This window comes from Varroa destructor, unplaced genomic scaffold (genome assembly GCF_002443255.2).
Source record: "Varroa destructor unplaced genomic scaffold, Vdes_3.0 BEIS01000006.1, whole genome shotgun sequence".
Taxonomy (NCBI): domain Eukaryota; kingdom Metazoa; phylum Arthropoda; class Arachnida; order Mesostigmata; family Varroidae; genus Varroa; species Varroa destructor.
The window spans coordinates 28,428,681-28,447,934 of NW_019211459.1; the positions used below are offsets into that span (position 1 = coordinate 28,428,681).

Below are 19,254 nucleotides of genomic sequence, written 5' to 3' on the forward strand. Positions count from 1 at the left end.
CTGACATGCATTTCTTCTAGTACTGTGAAACGTTGTCCAGCGACCAACATCGGCGCTGTGCTGGTAGATCAGCGATGGTTCGTCGCAGGATGTTGATAGACGAAGCGGGGTCAGCATTGAAGCGTGTTAGCCAATCTTTCTATCTAACTTTCGTGTACCTAAGTACAAAGTATTCAACAAAAAACTGAGAATTATCGTATTTAATAAAGCCGACATAACTAGGATTTTTTCCGAAAGCACCAGATCTACTAAAAGACATTCTCCAAAGTAACTCCATTACTCGTGACGATAGTGCTACAAGACAGAACCGCTTTAAACCAGGAACGGGACTCCTACAAAATGGCAATTTCAGCTGATGGCTCTCCAAACCTCTCACTAACGGCCTCTCTTCATTTCGCATTCTGTCGTGAAGATGGCCCAGTGCGTTGACGACCTCGTCGTGTGCAGTACGGACAGATTTTACCTGCAATAGCTGCTAATAACCACAATAATAATAATACATCGTTGAGTTTTGTTTTTAAATGAATAAAACCAAAATAGGGCTTATAAAGTTCAAAAGGGGAAAGCCGAAACGGCAATTCGTTCCGACCGAACGGAGTATTGCCGTTTACATACATCGGTTTAACGCTAATGACAACGAGGGCATCAACGTTTGCGGATATCACCATCGAGAACATACACGAACTACCAATCGGAACAGCAGTCAGCTTGTTTAATTTAGGAGCTGTACAGATGATCTTGTACGCAATCCCAATTCCTTAGAAAGTTAAACGTTCAGCGTTTAACTGAGCTAAGACAGATGAGCTAACATAGGCATTCTTAACACTGGCACCGAGTCCTTGCACGACAATTCGCAATTAGCATGGCCGTTAGGCGGCGCTCCTATCTATCGGACGGAAATATCCGGTCGGCGTTTACCATTCAGCTTATATATTATATATATATATATATTCATATATATGTATATAAAACCGAAGTATATGAGACATTTATATACAAAAAAGGCCAAGGTAAATTTTTCATTCTTCGCAACTTCAGCTAAACCCGACAGGAAGTAAAAATAACAAACGAGCTAAAATAATCACTGTAAGATTCGCAAAGTACACGTTTCATCGTTTTATTTGCGAAGCGCCCAGATATGTACAAAATTTCTATCAATCCCCGCCAATCAGATAAATTAATGCATAAATCTGCAACGACAGTCTTACATAACAAAGCACTTATTATAACATATATTATACAGTCATAATTTCTACTGTACATTTACACACCGTGTAAAATAAATAGATAAATACTTCGTGCCATATAGATATAAAGGGGGTTCGAGTCACATGTAGAATAATACTCACATAATAAAAGATGAGTCAAAATAAATAAAAACATTTTATTTATTTTGACTCATCTTTCTTTCTCAAGTTTCACGACGAACATCGAAAAAATTACATCGATCTTCCATATGTTAATTTTTCCGCTGTGAAGATTTCCGCTCAACTGATTGCACCAGGTGTGATTGCACCCATTTTGAGAGAAAAAAAAAAAAAAAAAAGAAAGGTCTTAATTGTTTTAAGAGACAATCAATTTAGTAAAAAACAATACATTTATCATTAAATCAACTTTTTGGAACAGATTTGTGTAATAACAATGTCTGATTACGGAACTTGTAACTTACAGTACAAATACATTGTCAATTTCATTTCTATTTAAAAACCAGAAGTTCTACACCAGAAAAAATGGGCTTCAGATTTTTTAGATAGAAGTTGATTGTAATTTATCCGACTAGGTAGGTCATATCTCATGAATGAACGATAATAGAGCAAATTACTCAGTTTGGTTTCTTGTTGCAAGTCTATGTAGCACCGCGTCATCGCCGTTAGAACGTAATCATTATGTGTATTTTAGTTTGACGCCGATAGACACCATTATGAGGAGGTGTTTACATTCATTAAGACTGTAGTTAGTATATGCGATATAAATGAATTGCATGAACTTAAAAAGATCCATGCGAACGTATATCATTAGTTTATGAACACCCTCAAAAGAGGGAATGAAAATCCATAGAGGAACGCTTTTGAAAAGAGTACGAGAAGCTGAGTTACATCTATGCATGCCTTTAAGCGGATAACGCCAGCTTATTCCAGTACCATAGACCACCTATCTCCACTTGGACGAAACGACTTCGTGCAACCTGTTTGCTCGTTTAAACCTGAGGATAAATTCGAAAGTGTTTTCGCATTGCCTTCGGTCATATCCCGGGTTCCACTGAGTCGTGCAGCGAAAATAAGGCTCACAAGTAAGCTCGCAGCTAGGCATAAACTGATGAAATAGTATAGACACTTTTCTTATCCAGTAACTCCTCAGACGAACGTCAGAAGCATACTGGCACTGCTGGCCGTTGTATGAACGTATCTTCTCTAGTAGTCCACTTCGTATCTCTAGTAGTCCTAAATGTCATTGGGGCACAAAAATTGACTACAATGGTCTTAAGTTTATTTCTTGATTAGGCGCACTGAAGGTATCGCCAGCTTAGCAGAGCTTTTTTCGAGCCTGCTTAAAATACACTCCTCATATGTGACATTCATGTAGGTATTTTATTTTCCATGAAAAGTAATTCAGCGTTTATGCAATTTACCTGCGAAATAGGCAAAAAAAAGTCGTGAGACTCACTGTTTTTAAATGTTCAAATTTAATTCTACGAACCAAGTCTATTGTTTATGTATCAAAAACAGCCAACATGTATGCCAAATATTTTTGCACGCATACCGTGTATCGAATAAACGACCCTTGCCCACATAGCCGGCGCCAGCACAGCTCTCGCTGCGTCACATAAACCTAGAATAGGTTAATAGTAGCATCTCTACCCGGTGAAGTGCTGTGTGTGCTTGCTAAGCTTAGGGGCGCCCAGGCTAAAGGCGCTTTAGTTCGAAACCGGGCGCAGGTACATTCCGTTTTGCGCTAAGAACCAGCCATCTGAAACAATGATTAACAGCACCACCCGTGAAATTCGAGAGCAGATCAGGACATCTCCTCCTAGATAGGTCTAAAGTCACAGCAGTAACAACCATTGAATAGAAATCAGTTTCACAACATTCGACCTCCCAGCCGTTAACACGTTAGGATAAATTTGTATGCTAATTCCAAGTACAAGACAACAATCTTTACCAGAACTTGGAGTCTTCATTATCGATTTAATTTTCGAAATTCCCTCTGTCACAGTGTAACTCAAGCAAGCGTAACTTGCCGAAGCTTAAATTTTACATGTCGACCTTATTGACTGACCTACGAGAGAATGAAGCAGTAGAGTCAGAGAGCGAGTAGGGGTACCGTTCAAGTAACATAAAGGTCAGCTAAACTTCTAAAATCCGAATCCTATCCCAATAATCATAACTTCTTAGGGCCTGTTTGATCATTTTGTCATGTAAATAGAAAATCTATCAAATAGGTACGCGATTAATAATCGTTCTATTAGCTTTTTCAGTACCGTACAGATAGCGAAAGATTTAGTTTGAGTGCTGCAATGTCTTATTGTCTATTGATTTGCTGTTTCGAATGGCCATCTACGAAATAGCACTGCAGTGTTCCTTGATATCGAATCAATTATAAGCGACATATCAGGTTTGAGTCAGGCCACAGGCTCATCAACTACAAACAATATATCTATGTTGGCTTACATACACTCTTAAATGTGTGCTTATGTCCTCCATTCACTAAAACGAGCTACTGTTGTAGGTTTACAATGGCTGATTGCGTTCACTACTCTTGGGTTAAAATCGATCCGAGAAGACCACCTTTGTCAATGTTAGGGAGATGTCGTACCATGACGAATAGATCCCACCGAAGATATTCCATTATCGCGCAGGGATGATAAGGAAAAAAACATATAATTATTACGGAACACATTTGTTGTTTACGAATCAGCCAAATGAAATGTATCTATTTTTTTTTTTCTCTAAATGGTCAATGCACAAATGTGACGTGGAACCAAAGATGAAATTGGTAAAAACTCTGCAAATGAAGCATGGATCGTTACGATGAAAAACCACTTCAGCGATGTGTTAAAAACGACCTAACTATAGCAAGGTGCGCTTACCAAGCCAAAAAAAAAACAACTGTCCCTACGCACGCGTATTTAATATATTTCATTAAAATCTCGATGAATGCCCATTAATTATAATTAAACACTGATTCAAGAGGACTATGCACGTATAAATATATAGTGGGCGAATCCTATGGCTAAAAATTATCAATTTTATCGCTACATCGTTATATTGTGGTGACACAAGACGGATAGCGTTATCATCTTTGAAATCGAGTCGACAATGGAGGGAGCTATTTGGCATAATAGACACACAGCGGCAGCATCAACATCCCTATTCCGTATTGACTGCTCTCATGGCAAACACCCTGACACGAAGGCAAACCGAACTATATATAGTCATATGGTAGGCGACAGACGACGGCCTGATATGAATTAACGATCCAATTTGTAAATGAAACCACTACATTGTTATATACAGACGCCTGTTGCGGTGAGTTCAATGGCTGGCAAGTACCTGGCAGAAACCTACTAAGCGTTACTCTCGATCAACTAGACTCTGCTGCTGTTCACTTAGCTTTGTCGGAAAAACAATGGGATAGGACGTGGGTGTCAGGGCAAGTCTTTGGCGTTCGGCGACATCGTTCGAACGTCCCGAAATCGTCTCAAAATGCGTTCATTCGTGCACGATATTAGAACGCTGTGAGCAGTGCTAACCACTCGATATTCGAGAATATTGTTCGCCATTTGAAGCTAAATTTTTTCCATCCACAGGTATATACTACGTTCTACGTTATCGTCGAAAAAAAAAAAAAAAAAAAACGAGGAAAACTAAGGCTTGTACGTATTTATTCAGACAAAGCAACTAGAGAATGAAGCGCTTAACGAGACACATGAGCAAATCATATGGACTACCAAATAAACTCAGAAAAATAAATAATTAAATTAAAATTATTATAAAATAAATTTGAGAAAAAAAGAAGAAGACTAGTATAAAAAAAGAAGAAGACTAGGTAGTAACGGCATTAATAGTATAGATCACTGTTTTGAGCGTCTACTACGAATAAAATTCTGGTCAGGCTTCTACTATAATAAACAATTCGAATGAATGTATAGTTTTTGAGCTTGTGTTATCGTTAGGTTGTATGAATGTTTTGAATTTGACTTCCGCCATTAGGTAATGGTTTCGGACGATTGGCTTCTGCCGAAACGTGTCTGCATCTTATTTTGGGTCTGCCCCACCTAGTTCTAATCTTATTAAGCTATCACAAAAACATCATCAATCGATTAGTAGACGTTTTTGTTTATGATACGAGAGCCACTGCTATCTTGATCAAAAACATGGCTGTTAACAAGAAAACCAGCCAATTAGAATTTCCAAAGTTGATAGATCCAACGTTCCGAAAAGGTCCATACCATATAGTCTCACTGGATTTTTCTTTTTTTGATCCAATCTTGCATGTTTAAAGGCGTTACCTCGCATTTTTAAACGAACAGTGTATCCGTTTTTGGACCACCATCGATATTTTTGTTCGGTCATAGTTATATAATTTCTAGGATTTGGTTTCCGTCTATTTGCTAAAGGACGATTTTGTGGTAATAAAAAATTTGACAAAGTAAAATAAATTTACGAAGAACGACCTTTTCGAGTAAGTATCCACAATAGGAAACGATGCTTTCTCAAGTGTGACATGGGCAGAACCTGTAAACGTTATTTTGCAGTTTCGAGAACAAACGCCTGCCGGTGCGGTCGTTATATTGGCCGTCTGTGAATTTTACATTGATGTTTATATTATAAATTTTTCTCATGCAAACCGGCTGCTGGCTGTTACGTACGAGCCTAGTACGGTGGCGTCCAGCGAGAGGGGCTTGCTTCCATGCCAGTCTGCGTTCAGGAGTCCATCCAAGTATCGGACATTGCTTTATTGCGGATTTTCGCGCTTCTGCTGAAAACCTGCCGGCTTAAAGCCAGGACCGAAGACATCGTCAATCGCATCATGTCGGGTAGCTTGAATTACAACTTAACAGGAAAACGCTGTGAATAGCCTAAAAATAATAATAATAATCCTAAGCGAGTAGGAGCTTGTATCTCAGGATGGTCGAAGGCTAATGTGCCTACCAGGTCGAAAGCGTCTTTAAAGATGTTTGCGATTTTGTATGTGCGGGGCTTATTTGATAAAGAAATACTGACATTATAAAGTAAATGATGGGTAAACTTTTGTGCAAACCGAGGAAAAAAATGGTTTTTGCAGCAGTTACCTCTGCAACACCTAGCGATTTATGAAATAACCAAATTAAAAAGTACAAGGTTTTCCAGTTCCATACAAATAGGCTTAAACTTACATTAGGTTCAATGCTGAGATTGAGCATTCTGGTAAGCAGTGTTTATATTTTCGTATTCCTTACTTTTTAAGATGCATAGATTTTCTCTAGGACGAAGCACAGCGGGTGAAGGTGGCGAAGTAACAGGTCATTTCTTACGAATGTAGAGCCGGAAGTAGTAGTCAAGGAGAAATTACTGAATTGTACAGTGAAACAAATAAGTGACACCGTACAGCAAGGTAACCTGATGAATATAATAATGTAACATTTAAAAAAAAAACCGCTTATAGCAGAGCTACAACCAAATAGTTGCAATGGAACCCTCAGAGTATTTGTAACGAGGTGCTTGTCGGAGTGGTGCAGCAGAACAATTTTGATAAAGTTGTACTGCGGTGCATAGAGAAAATATTTCAATTTGACTTGAGTTAGGCTGGATAGCAGCAGTTTAACAATAATGTAAGAGCAAAGCCCAACGGGCAAGTGCTCCAGCCTGAAAGTTCATGGAGTTAAAATTATCTTGTGAATAAAATAGCCTCGGGCTGTAAGGAAAGTGAATCCCTAAAGACTGTCCTGATTTGGACTGCTAATAGGGTGCCATGTCTAGTAGTTGCAGAAGACCGTTTTCGATTAACAGTTACCAGCAGATGTGTTGTACGTAATAACGGATAACTTAAAGTTTCAGTTCTATGCCTCTCTATTCTGTATATGACTATTGGATCGCACAAAATTTTTTCCTTTGTACAAATGGCTCAGTTGTGCTCAAAAGGCCCTATCGGGACAGTGTCACCTGTCACGCATGTCTCAACCCCTTTATTCAGCTCTACACGAAAAAGCTGTTAAGCCTGAACGCTTTAGGCAAGCCACAATGGTGGTCGCAAAACGATAATCAATGTTTGCTGCTGCTGCTGCTGCTGCTGCTGTTCGCAACAGCCATGAGCGATTTATTGAGCCCGATGGCAGATAGTTCTCTGTATATCAACAATAAAGGACATCCGCTATGGGGCAGCGCCGTGTCCAGCATGGATTGGCTACCTTGAAGAGATACACCGACGAACTCGGCCCTAAGGACAAAACGCGGAAAAGCAAAGTGATGAAAATCCGCTGTGGAAGTCTTTTTTTTTTTTAACTGCCACAGATTTACTTCAGTTCTGCCGCGTAGCAATGCAATAAGCGAATTTCTTCACCCACCTCTACCCGAACGATCATTTGAAAAGCGCGCCACCTAAAAGACTCGAAAGACACCGATAGCTCCAATCTTCGAAAACGCATACCAGGCACCCTATTGTCACAATACGGTGGAGAGTAGTTGCCGGCAACGATATAAGGGAGCCGGTAGTCGATACCATTTGGCAAATGTACAGTTCTATTACGTTAATGTGCTTCTAAATGCTTTGTAAAACATTTTTATGTAACATGCCTTACTGTTGCGTAAATGGCGGCCTTTAATGCTTTCATAGAGTGCTATCTAATGCCTACAACGTTATTTACGACAATTTTTATGTGTGACCAAAAAATCTCAACTTCCAAATTATAACAACAATAAAAGGCAAGAAAGAGGAAGTTTGCATCAAGCATAATAGTTACTGAAATTTAATTTCGAATTAGATCATTGTTTTTGTAGCGCAAATTTCGATTAGTAGTACCGCGTGCATCAAAGGCTAACGCATGCAATAACATAAATCCGAATAGAAACCTGTTTCAGCGTATCATCATTCAACAAATAGGTAACGACCTATTTTTGTACATTTCTGCAGTAGCATGGATCTTCAATCGAACACGCAAAAGATACAATATCTTGCTTTAGTTTCTTTCAAATTGTACTGTAACATTACTAAATTTTCAACCTTTATAAAGCTTCAGTTATTGATCCACAAAAAATCTCGGAATAAACGTAAACTAAAAGTAAATGTGATTAAAACCCAGTAATAAGATCGATGTATGGTTCATCTGCTCACTAACAGTAACGAATTTTCGAATTACTCTATGATAAAGCGTATTGCTAGACCCATGATGTAGGTAAAAGGGAGACAACTTACGCCGCAGGCTTCTAGAGGGGCCGTCAATGGGCCTGAAAGGCTACGTAGTTCAAAAAATAATTATTGTGACACTCTTTGCCCATTCTATATAAAAGCTGCATGTGGCGCTACTTCCAAAGGATACGTACTATAATAGGTAAGAGGTGCTGTTGTAGTTACATGGCCGTCGGTGCGCCCTTGAAAGCCGTAACATTTTCCTTCGCTACGAGACGTTTCTCGATCGAAGATTCAATTTCCACTAAAAAGATTAACCGGCATCACTTAGCGTGCTGCCTGATCTTCATTCGGACGTACGCTTAACGTCTGCCTCGGTCAGCGTTAACGTTTAGTTCAGCTGGAATATCAGAATACATTTAAAAAGAAACATTGCAACGATCGATTTTTATCTAACACATCTTTATTTTGCTGTCATGATGGTTGAATTATGTTAACGTTTAAGTGGTTGTCAAGATCTACAGCCAGTCTCTTTTCCCCTATTATTTATTCCTTTAGATCTAAATGATCAATTACTCTGAGCTCCTTCCTTGTTGACGCCCGCTTCACGAACTTGAGAATTTTAATCGATTCGGGGATCTCGACTGTGGGACTTGGGCGGTAACGTACGTTTCTTGGTAAGCTTAAAGATGAATGCAGTAGACTCTTGGCGTATGCGCCTAAATCCGCCCGTATTGCGTAACTATTTTTTTCCAAAAAAAAAAAAAAAAAACTTCAACAACATTTCTGCAGATGTTATAATGCAACTGAAGGCTAAGGTGCTCGAATGTTGCACCATTTCTGTATATATACCATTCTGTTTATAAAGGGAATCAAAATGAGCTGTCTGAGGCAATAATGGATGCTTTTATTCGAGGCTGAATGATGAGACCTATTTTACACCTCGTTGAGGCAGTGCTCTGTTTTTCTCCTTTCCTTAGAAGGTTATAACGGTGCTCATACAGCTCATTCAGGAACCCATAGATCTCCATTGACAAGCGTGTCTCACTATTCGACCCAGCATCGCTCTGAACACCCTGTCCGATTGAGCGTACATCCCACTAGTGGCGCCTACATCACCATTGTTGTTGAATGTCTCAATTGTTAATGGCTTATAATCATACTTACATACGCATAGGCGTACGCACTCGTTCATATAGGTGGTACCCGAATCGAAAACCGTCTGGCCGCTTTCGTCCATATAAACTACAAACGGCTATTTTTCAATAGAGCTAGGCGTGAGTTGGGATCAAGAACGTAGCGATCGTAGTAGGAATGTATGGAAGTTCCCATACATCGAAGCTGAACACGACGAGATCGTGCCATCCACGGGGGACCGAAAACACAGCGCGTTGATGAATAGAAATATTCCCAGATTGAACGGTGTACCACTTATCTTTCGATATTCAACCTTGGCAGAGCCCTCCAACGAATTGGTCTTTGCCATCGAAAGGCGAAAAAAATGTCCATGCTGTGTAAAGCACTGTATACTTAGATATATTTGTGCGCCTGCTAGTTATAGAATTTGTTCAAGGCCGACAACGTCTATAGGAGCATTGTTTAACTTGCCGAACTTGCTCGAATCGTTTTTTTGCGCAAGCAGAGAGCGAAAATAGGCTCGTGTCGTAGAATATAAGTTCACCGCACAACAAATTATGGCTTAAAATTGAATACACGTAGAGGAGAATTTTTGCCGGCCGTATCATGTGTTAGTCTTTCGTGGCTCGCTATATTTTTACAGAGATGAGACTTGTCAAGGGTGTAGATGTTACTAGGCAACGTTTTCGACAATTCCCACACCCTTCGAAAATAAATGTCTGATGTCTAAATTGTAGGATATTTGACAACAAAATTACCCCGTGTGATTTTAATCGACTAAGTAATATCACTATCTCGAACAGTGCAGGCTGTTCGTTACTGTGGTATGAATTTGTTTTTTTGCGGCCTTTTTCATTTGCTGCTTGTTAGTACAGGGATTTGTCAATCCAGGAAAACAGTGCTTTAATCATAACGTGTTTACTTCGTATGCGGCGAACTACTTCAAGACAACGTAGCTAGTGCCAAGAAATATTTCCAACGAATCGAAGCTTAATGCGTGCATTGAGTAATCCTGGGCTGGGAAACCGTTTCCGAAGAGATCTGCAGCAGATTACGCTGTCGTCAAATCTGGAAGCCTTACATTTTTTTAACAACAGTCCCATCTGCAGATCATTGTCATCATCGTTGTTGTTATTTCTTCAGCTTTTGAATGAGTGAATGTCAATATGACTATTAGAATTACGCTACTAGTCGTCAGATATACTTTGTTTTTAAAGCAGTCATAGTAAATTCTTTACTACATCGATGAAACTAGTCCCGATTGTAGCGACGGCAGTGCTGCTGGTGATGATGACTATGCCAATAATGATCCGTGGCTGTTCGTGGTAGTTGCAGAGTAATACACCGAGAGAATGATCAAGTGAGGCTGGTCGTAGATAGTTATTCCGTGTTCTTCTTCTTCTTGTTTGATGCGACTCCTACTGCCGGTGCTGTCGTGATCAACCTCGTCCAGATGGGCTTCCCTGTTCTGCCTCTTCCCCTTCTGCGCTGTTCGTTCTCACTGTCCTGATTCTGATTAGTCTTCACTGAGTATTCATTCATTAATAGGGCAGCTTTAAATGGCTGTGCTGCAGGACCAGGCCATAGTGGCCTGGCAGTCGCGGCCGAACGAAGGCTCGAAAGGCAGCTTCTCTTCTCCTCTGTCTGCGTCGCTCATGTACATACTACGTGTGCTAATGCAAGTATAGTGGTGGCAATAGTCGGACTAGAGGTATTTTCTTCCTCAACTGATCCGTCGATATGGGATGATGGCCGTCGAGCCGTTGCTATGCTGGGTGATGGAGGTGATGCCGCTGCTGCAGCGGCGGATGATGTCTTCTTTATCTTCTTCCTATGGTAATTAACACATCTGCTGACTGCTGATTCGGACGCAGCCGCCATTATTGGTAGAGGAAGCATCTGGATAGGTGGATATCTATCTACCTCACCGCTCGCTCTCCCTCTCTCGCTCCGTTTCTCTTCTTCCCAATCCGTGTAGATGTACTATGCGTATATCTATGTACGAGTATACGGTATGAATGAACAATCACAGTTCCTCACCCAGATCTTTAGGAGGGCGCCAGGGTCGATGATCTGAGTACAGCTGAGTGTTACACGCACGTGAATGTAAACATATTAAGATGGCAATAATGGCGTTTTCCACTGGATTCACACATAAAAATCACGATAGGTACAATCATTTCGAGGCGCAGCACATCAGACGTCTATGAGTGTGCAATACCGGCATACGGCATGGCACTGCCAAACTTCTGCCTCAAGAGAAATCGATGAAACACAGATCTGTGTAGCTTCACTAGGTACTTCTCTTATATGTGAGTTTAGAACCAGTTTTTACCAGCATTTATCTTGTTCGAAATATCATGCATGCTACATCTTATTATGTTATTTCAGTTATGACAGTTCTCCCGACCTGTATTTTCAGTGGTAAGTTTAATCGTAGCATTAAAAATCTTGCGATTTCTATAAATTTGACATGGCTTCCTCAGAAAAGCGCAGGTTTATCCACACGCTCCAACGGGCTTTGGAGAACGCTACACAACACATTGCCTATGTTTACGTAGAACCAGTTTAATCTACTTTTCGGCGTATCTTTAACGCTAAAGTAGAACGCTTTAAATCGATTTTACTATGTGCGACCAGTGTAAGACATGTGAATTTGAAATAATCATGTGCGATATATGGTATCTGAGACCCGAAAAGCAATAACAGTACAGAGCAGCTCCAGCCAAACAAAAACAGTTTGAACAGAAAATACGTATATAACCGGCTTCGCATGTTCGAAGTGCGTGTATCTTTCCCACAAAGAACTGCATGCAAAGTATGCGTGGTGAGGATCGATACCGAGGAGATACACATTTAGCGGTTGCGTTACTACGAAGCCCAGCGCTTACCCCACGGGTTCCGTGGTTGTGACGTCCAAAGCTGTATTGTAAAAAGCTGTGAGACACTCGAGGGCCGGTCATGAGGAATACGCACGTGTAACGATGTTTTAGTGTTTTAGTCTGAAGTGTTTGTAGGAGCATCGCATCGTATATATCAAAAAAAGACATCGTCATTGAAGGCGACCTTTATAATATATTGACAGCGGATACACGAATATAAGAGATAGCTTAATTAGCCCCTTTTTGTTTGCAATAAAATCTATTTTATAAACTTTCGCATTTTTACCGGACACGTTTTCGATGTCGTTAACTTATCATATATCAAAATTAAGAAGCTACATATTTGGCCGATTGAGTTTTTCCCACTGAACTCTTCCCTGCCTAGGAAGAAACATTCTAATCCTAGGAAATGATAAAAAGGTTCTTTAGTTATTACAATGTAATGTTCATTACGATCACTTTCGAGCAAAGAAGCTCTAAGGTTGTTTTAGTAAAGTTCGAGGAACAACCTGACATAGGTATTATTATAGCTATGAAGTTCAATGTTCAGGCAGTTATTTTATTGCTTTATATTATTTATAGAAATAGCTCATATGATGAATGTACGTCTAATATGGTAACTATGCACCATAACGAACGTGTTAGGAGTAGGTAGCTTTTTTTTTTTTTTTTTTTAATTGTTTTTTTCTGTCCGCTGTTCAGGATCTCCTCCTAGCGTCCTAACCTCGTAAGCGTCGTTTGCCACTATAATGTTCGTACCAATTCAGTCTAGGATTTTGAGATTGTTCAACTATAATTTAAAAAAACGTAGGCACCTTCAAAAACTCGAAGCTGATTCCCATGGTTAGTAAGCTAGGCAAACAACGCACGAGTGGTATTACGGTATGGACAATTGATCGTTTATGGCTAGAAGCATCACAATCACCGGTTGTTGTCAATGGAATGTTCGATCCTGGGTCAATCAAGACATGCATCATCGCAGTGTGCGAAACCGAGTGTGCATACACTGTACAGATAAACCGTCGTCAATTTTCTTTTATCTGTCGATGACGTTCGCTGCAGGGACGCGTCTAGGAACGGCCGCTGCACACTCTTTTAAGATGCCAGCAGCAGCAGAAGCAGAAGACGAAATTTCGTCCATCTGTGCCTCCTCTTTTACATCTTCCCCTTATTTTTCGAGGCGTGGCGATCCTGTCGGCTTTTCTCTATTAAAATTTAGGTGCTAATTTTTAATTTGTTTTGTACGGAATCCAATTATTTAGCTTCTTCGTCTGCTCACCCGGTCCGTTCGCTCCTTCTCAGCCTCTTTCCTCTCTTCAGTAAACTTTCCCCCCGCGCAATGGTGATGATGACGCTCCTGCCGCTATTCTGTGATCTCCTTCTTCGTCTTCATGTAGGAGATTTTCACTCTCCTGGTTGTCCAACGTTGCCACTATTGCTGTCGGTTTTTGCTCGCTACAACGGCAGCAAATAGGCAGCTCTGATCAGCCGCTCCGGCTGACTGTGAGACGTCTTAATAATAATCACTCGGCTGCCGTAGGTCGACAAGCGGCCGCAACGAGTTGGACGAAATAATACCAAAAAAAAGACCGAATTAGCAGCGGCAGCCGCGACGATGGGAGCAGCAACGACGCGCGAACGGTCAACGTGATTCGCAGGGCTCAACCGTACTGAACCGCCTGTACATTAAGAAAAAGAAGAAGGGGTGGTCGCCGCTAGCACGACAGAGATAGTGGACGCATGCTTCGGCAAGCGCAAGGATCTCAAAAAACCGCAGAAGTCAATCGAAAAAAAAAAATAGCCAGATCAAACGATGAGAAAAAAAAGGTGAGTCGAACTAATCAACGATGACACTACGACCCAATTGGAATTTACTGAAGATGACCGGTTCAACTGCTAGGTCGAGTACGCAAAATCCATTTGCAAGGTATTACAGCGTTAGGGACTTCTAGGACATTCGTAGGATAAACTGGCTTGGGGTTAGGGCTGAAATTTGATCCACTGTCTAAAGTTGTCCTAACTTACGGAATGAACTTAGAGAATGATTATATATAAATCTAGCATGCTGGTAGCTGAAAGTGGCTTTGTGGCGTATAAGTTTCGGTGAATGTCAAAAGATGGGCGTCTTTTGCTAACGCTTGGCGGCCAAACGTCGTTGGGTCGTCGTGAGCGGAGCTTTTCACCGTATGTCGATATGGTCTCTCGAAGCTAATCTAGCTTCATTGAAACTGCACGCACTGGGAAAGCCAAGGTGTTTTGCCAATTATCCGCATGAAATTTAGGCTGACGGTCGGCTACTTGTTTTTACTCGAAGAGGGCCTTTTCCTCATCATGCCTTTTTACACAATAAGGCCTTAATAGAAGATGAGATGATTTCATTTAATTTAACGCTTTACTTCAAATTGGCGTGAATTAATTAAAGTCAGTAAACGAGATTGATATCGGCGCTGCGACTGAAAACCTAAGCCTCTCAGCGGCCTAGTGTTGGACAGACAATTTGTCCCTATGAGACCGAGCTACTTGGATGTATCGTCTGTCTTGTTTCGCGTCTTCGCCACTTTACATCGTGCAAAATACACCCGTTAGACAAGCGCTGTTTTTGTGTATTTGCGATTCAACAATATCAACTTTATTATAATTAGCTATCAATACACTTACCTGCTAAGACATTCACGTTATAACTTACAGAACTTCTGAAAGCGAGATAAAGCAGAACTTGCTGGTCCTAATTAATGGGGCGATATCTTAGGGTTCTTCGATAAAGTAATTCTCGATTCGTATCGATGCTATTAACATGTTGATAGATTTTTGTAGGTTCATAAGCTAGGTTCAACTGTCTCTAACGGGGCATAATACCAACGTCTGCGTGCTTTAATTTAGCTTTCTTACGATTCTGCAGGCGCTGGGGCTTCGGTTCGAAACCGGTTGTGAATACACTTCACTTTGTCCCTAGGGGCTTAGCTGTGAAGCAGTGCTTAGAAGTAGGAAAAAACGTAGAGCTCAAAAAATATGAAGGTGTTCGTGTGAACATTAGAAGACTATATTCAGTCGAGCTTTAACAGCTTTTCGTTATCGCCGCTTAACAACAGGTTATGATAAGAGTAGGCTCCATACTAGACCTAAAAACAGTCGCACCCCTTTCTCGTCACTGTTCACAGGCGATCAACAGATCCTTCATCATTATAGAATATATAATGTATCTTTTCAGCTTATATACTGGTCTCAAGATTGGCGATGTCTTATTGTTTCAAATGTAATGTCGGCTGCATAGTAATTAATAAGTCGCTAAGTTCCCTACTTATTTTTCTCTGTTAATAAAATTCAAGTTTTAATATATTGCATAACGTATAATATCAGTGCATGCGAAACGCACCGATGATCGTGGGTCTCTGTTAACTCTTATGATGTAATGAAGATATCTCGTTTACTTAATAGGCATGTGCTTTTCGTGAACTTGACCAAAGACCCGATGGGCAGAACCATGGGCAGGGATGCTCCGTAAAACAAAACGGCTGGTCAGCTTTCAATCAAATCAACACGATTTCTTCGCCTTTGACAGTGTTAAATAGCAATGTTCCCATCTGTTGTATGTATTAGTACTGGTTTCTGATACCGAAGGTGCACGTGAGCTTCGAAGCACGATCCAATTATCCATAACACGTATACAAATATTGATTGCATAAGTTCGACTGTAGCAAAACAACTAATAGCTATGGCTCTTTTAAACGCTCTTAAACGATCAATTTTTGTTAGCGCAACTAACTTCTACATGAACTTTCTTCGGTTTCCGCTTCGTTCACAGTGTGCACGTGCTCGACACTCAATCGTGCTACAGTGTAATCTTCCCAATTGTCTAGTCAACTCCGCTCTGGCCTTATAGGGTCGAGTATTTATGTTTTTCTTGCAAGATATGGATCGATGTTAGCAATAAATACGTGTCAATTAGAAGAGGTTTGAAGCTGACACTCAACTTGGTACGTCGTCCACAGGCAACCTACTGCATGTATCTATATATGTGTGTGCACAATAGGCGAACGTAATCCAGCAACAGTAGGGCCCCGTATGACCAATCGACCGCTAAGAGCTGCCGGTACACAACAGCTATGCAGAGCTAGAAGACTGGAGATCTGGGCTGTCCGCTTGGCCGGTGGTTGTTAGTAACGCGACGGCGCCCAGCAGGCCTAACATGGACAGCCCCCCGCAAAAGCAGTAAAAGAAATTTTCGCGCAGGGGAAAAAAATAATTTCATTTGGTCAATTCGTCGACGCGGCTCGATAGTGCTAATGAAACAACCAATACGTTGTTGGTGCTTTTGATGATGATGACGACGACGGCCATGGTGATACTGTTGATGATGATGTATGATGATGTCTTAATTTTCTGCTCAATTTATTACAAACGCCGTCGATTCGATAGAATCGGGTCGGTGGCAGCTTTTTGATCGCCGAGGTGCCAATGGTTTCGATTTAGTTCTGAAATGCTTTCGATGGGCCAGTTTATCGGTGCTGGTCCCCATCTCCTGCCCCCTCCCTGTGTTCTAATCTGAACAACGATGGCGGCTCCGGTGGAAGTTGTACTGTCATGTTGTATGTAGGTACACGCGACGCCACTCTGTTACGTACACGCTATAGATACATTAACACACAGCTGTTCCTTTTATTTGCGGCACTGAGTATTCTCGCAGGAGGTGATATCGCTGTGCAGTAAAGTGGGGAATCGACCTTTCATTTTCAGATTTAACAGATTCAAATGAACAGCCGTAGATTTGGACCATTGGATTACCCCTCATTAAACGCTGTTATGCAAAAAGAGGTGCCGAGACGATCTCGAAATAGGTGTTGCAGATTACGACGCTTAATGTCTTCATTTACCCTGACAGTCTTTAATTGGCTTGTTAATAATATTGCTAGCACGAGCGGCCTTGTCTGAGCCTAGTGGAGCGAAAGGGTATTTAAGTGCAGTTAGAAACTTAGTTACGTTCGTTTATTTTCTAGTATATTTTTGACGAGCGCAGGACAACAGCCACTGAACCGTCTGTCGTATTCGGCCATTTTCAAATCTGCCCACGCCAATTAGACTATTGCGGCCATTTAATGCAACCAAGCATCGTGAACAAAGCGTATGAATTGTAGATTGTATATATATATTGTATTTTTCGTCGCGTAAGGCCTTGTGACAGCAAAGAACCTTTTTCGAGGACCCCGCTGGCTAGTGATTCTTCAAGGCGCACAGTCTTAGAAGACTACTACTTTAAGATCGTAGCGGTACGTATTATTATTCGCACCTACAACCATGTATAATAATATCATAGTTCGTATCGGGGGTAGCGGACGTAGAATTCGAAGCATCTATGATTTATATATCTATATGAAGCTCTTCACGGTTGGTTTCGTGACCCACAAAGGTGTTCGGAAGGCGGTAACTGGAAGAACGGCGTCAGGAATCGGAACCAGATCCTGCTAGGATCTGGTTCCGATTCCTAACAGCGAGTTTTTACCGTAAATCAGATACGTGTCCACACTGATATAGCTGACGATGATGAAAGGTCTAGCTAGTCTTTGAAGAAATGGATTATAGATGACAGAGAAAATAGTCTGCATAAACAGTGCCAAATCCAAAGATGCTCATTTTCGTACAACACGAGCTAGCGTTCGTTTTCTAATATAGTAACGAGCACAGTCTTTTATTGGCGTTTCTCTAAGAGCCTCAGTTTGACTCGATATTCATATGATCAATGCGTCGAGGCTACAACTACCACCCTCGTACCAGGCTTTTGTCTATGTGCATTAGAGGCGGGCACATTTAAGGTACGAGAAATCCTACAGGCGTTCTAAGAACGTGTTCCTGTTCCAGTTTCACATTATATCTCACCATACCAGGACCAAATGGACATCTTAGGCAAACTGTCAATGTCACTTTCGGTGGGTGTAGTGTACCTATCATTTCTGACCCTGTGTCTGGCACGGCGGGAATCAACAAGAGCGCAAAAGCAAGTCATAAATTTTAATGGAAACACAAAGAAAATAAACGAAAATCGAAGTAACTAACTAAGAGATCTGACGTGGTAAAGAAACAGCCTAAGGAGACAAGGCGGGGTAAACGAGGAAGTAGAAAGATGCCTCGGCCGCCATCGGCATCAGAGGGTGAACTAAAGATTAGAAATCAAAGATTGAACACTGAGAAAAAAGCAGGTAGGAGCGCAAACGGAACCGCGTGAACAAAATTGATGACTTAGAATTTAGCACTACTACATCGGGATGTTCCTGTCGTTCTGGCGATTATACCGACTCATCGAATTGAAGAAGACGTTTGGAACAGCGAGCGAGAATTCTCTGCTCGTTGCTTGTGGTTACTGGTTGACGGCGAGTTACGGTGCGCCATGCTAACATTGGGGTGGGGGATCGGATCATGCCGAAACGAGAGACGTAACTGCGGCGGCTGAGCCTTCAAAAATCGCTCACGCTCTCACAAAGCGAAACGAACCCTTCGGAGCTGTCTCAAGAATGGATTCATTTGTTCACTTACTTTGCCGCTTCGCCAAGATGAAAGACGGAAAAAAAAATACTACGAATAAATTGTTGGAGTCTTCTTAACAGGCAAAACCTTGACGTAGCGATGGTAACTTGTTCGTACCGCGGCAGAAAAGATACAAATGTCTGCGTTTAGATATATGCACAGGGGTAGTACACGTTTAGGTTTTAGAAGCATTTCTACGATAAATAATTGAATGTAGGCACTGCTTGGCCTTAAGAAGGTCACAAGTGCTATCTCTAAGAAGGTTGTAATAATTAGAACGATTTGTATTGTACTTCCTGAGCAAATAACCTAAGGCAAAAATAGGCTCCTAAACGTTGTAAGGCTCGCGAGCGTATCACAGACGAGTTAATCTTCATCACGGCTCGAATCGGCT

General features: G+C 41.1%; 1 long non-coding RNA gene across 4 annotated transcripts; it reads right to left on the reverse strand.

The window, feature by feature from the left end:
- Positions 1 to 1,096: 1,096 nt before the first annotated feature.
- Positions 1,097 to 4,829, reverse strand: LOC147755078 (uncharacterized). 4 transcript variants are annotated; one of them, XR_015329953.1, is made up of 3 exons: positions 4,551 to 4,829; positions 2,761 to 3,785; positions 1,097 to 2,629 (listed from the first exon to the last, which is right to left on the reverse strand). It is a non-coding gene; the product is annotated as an uncharacterized LOC147755078 (long non-coding RNA). The 4 variants fall into 4 exon arrangements; XR_015329952.1 differs by having other exon boundaries at positions 2,761 to 3,276; positions 3,673 to 4,829; XR_015329951.1 differs by having other exon boundaries at positions 2,761 to 2,967; positions 3,160 to 4,821.
- Between the last annotated feature and the right edge of the window lie 14,425 nt (positions 4,830 to 19,254).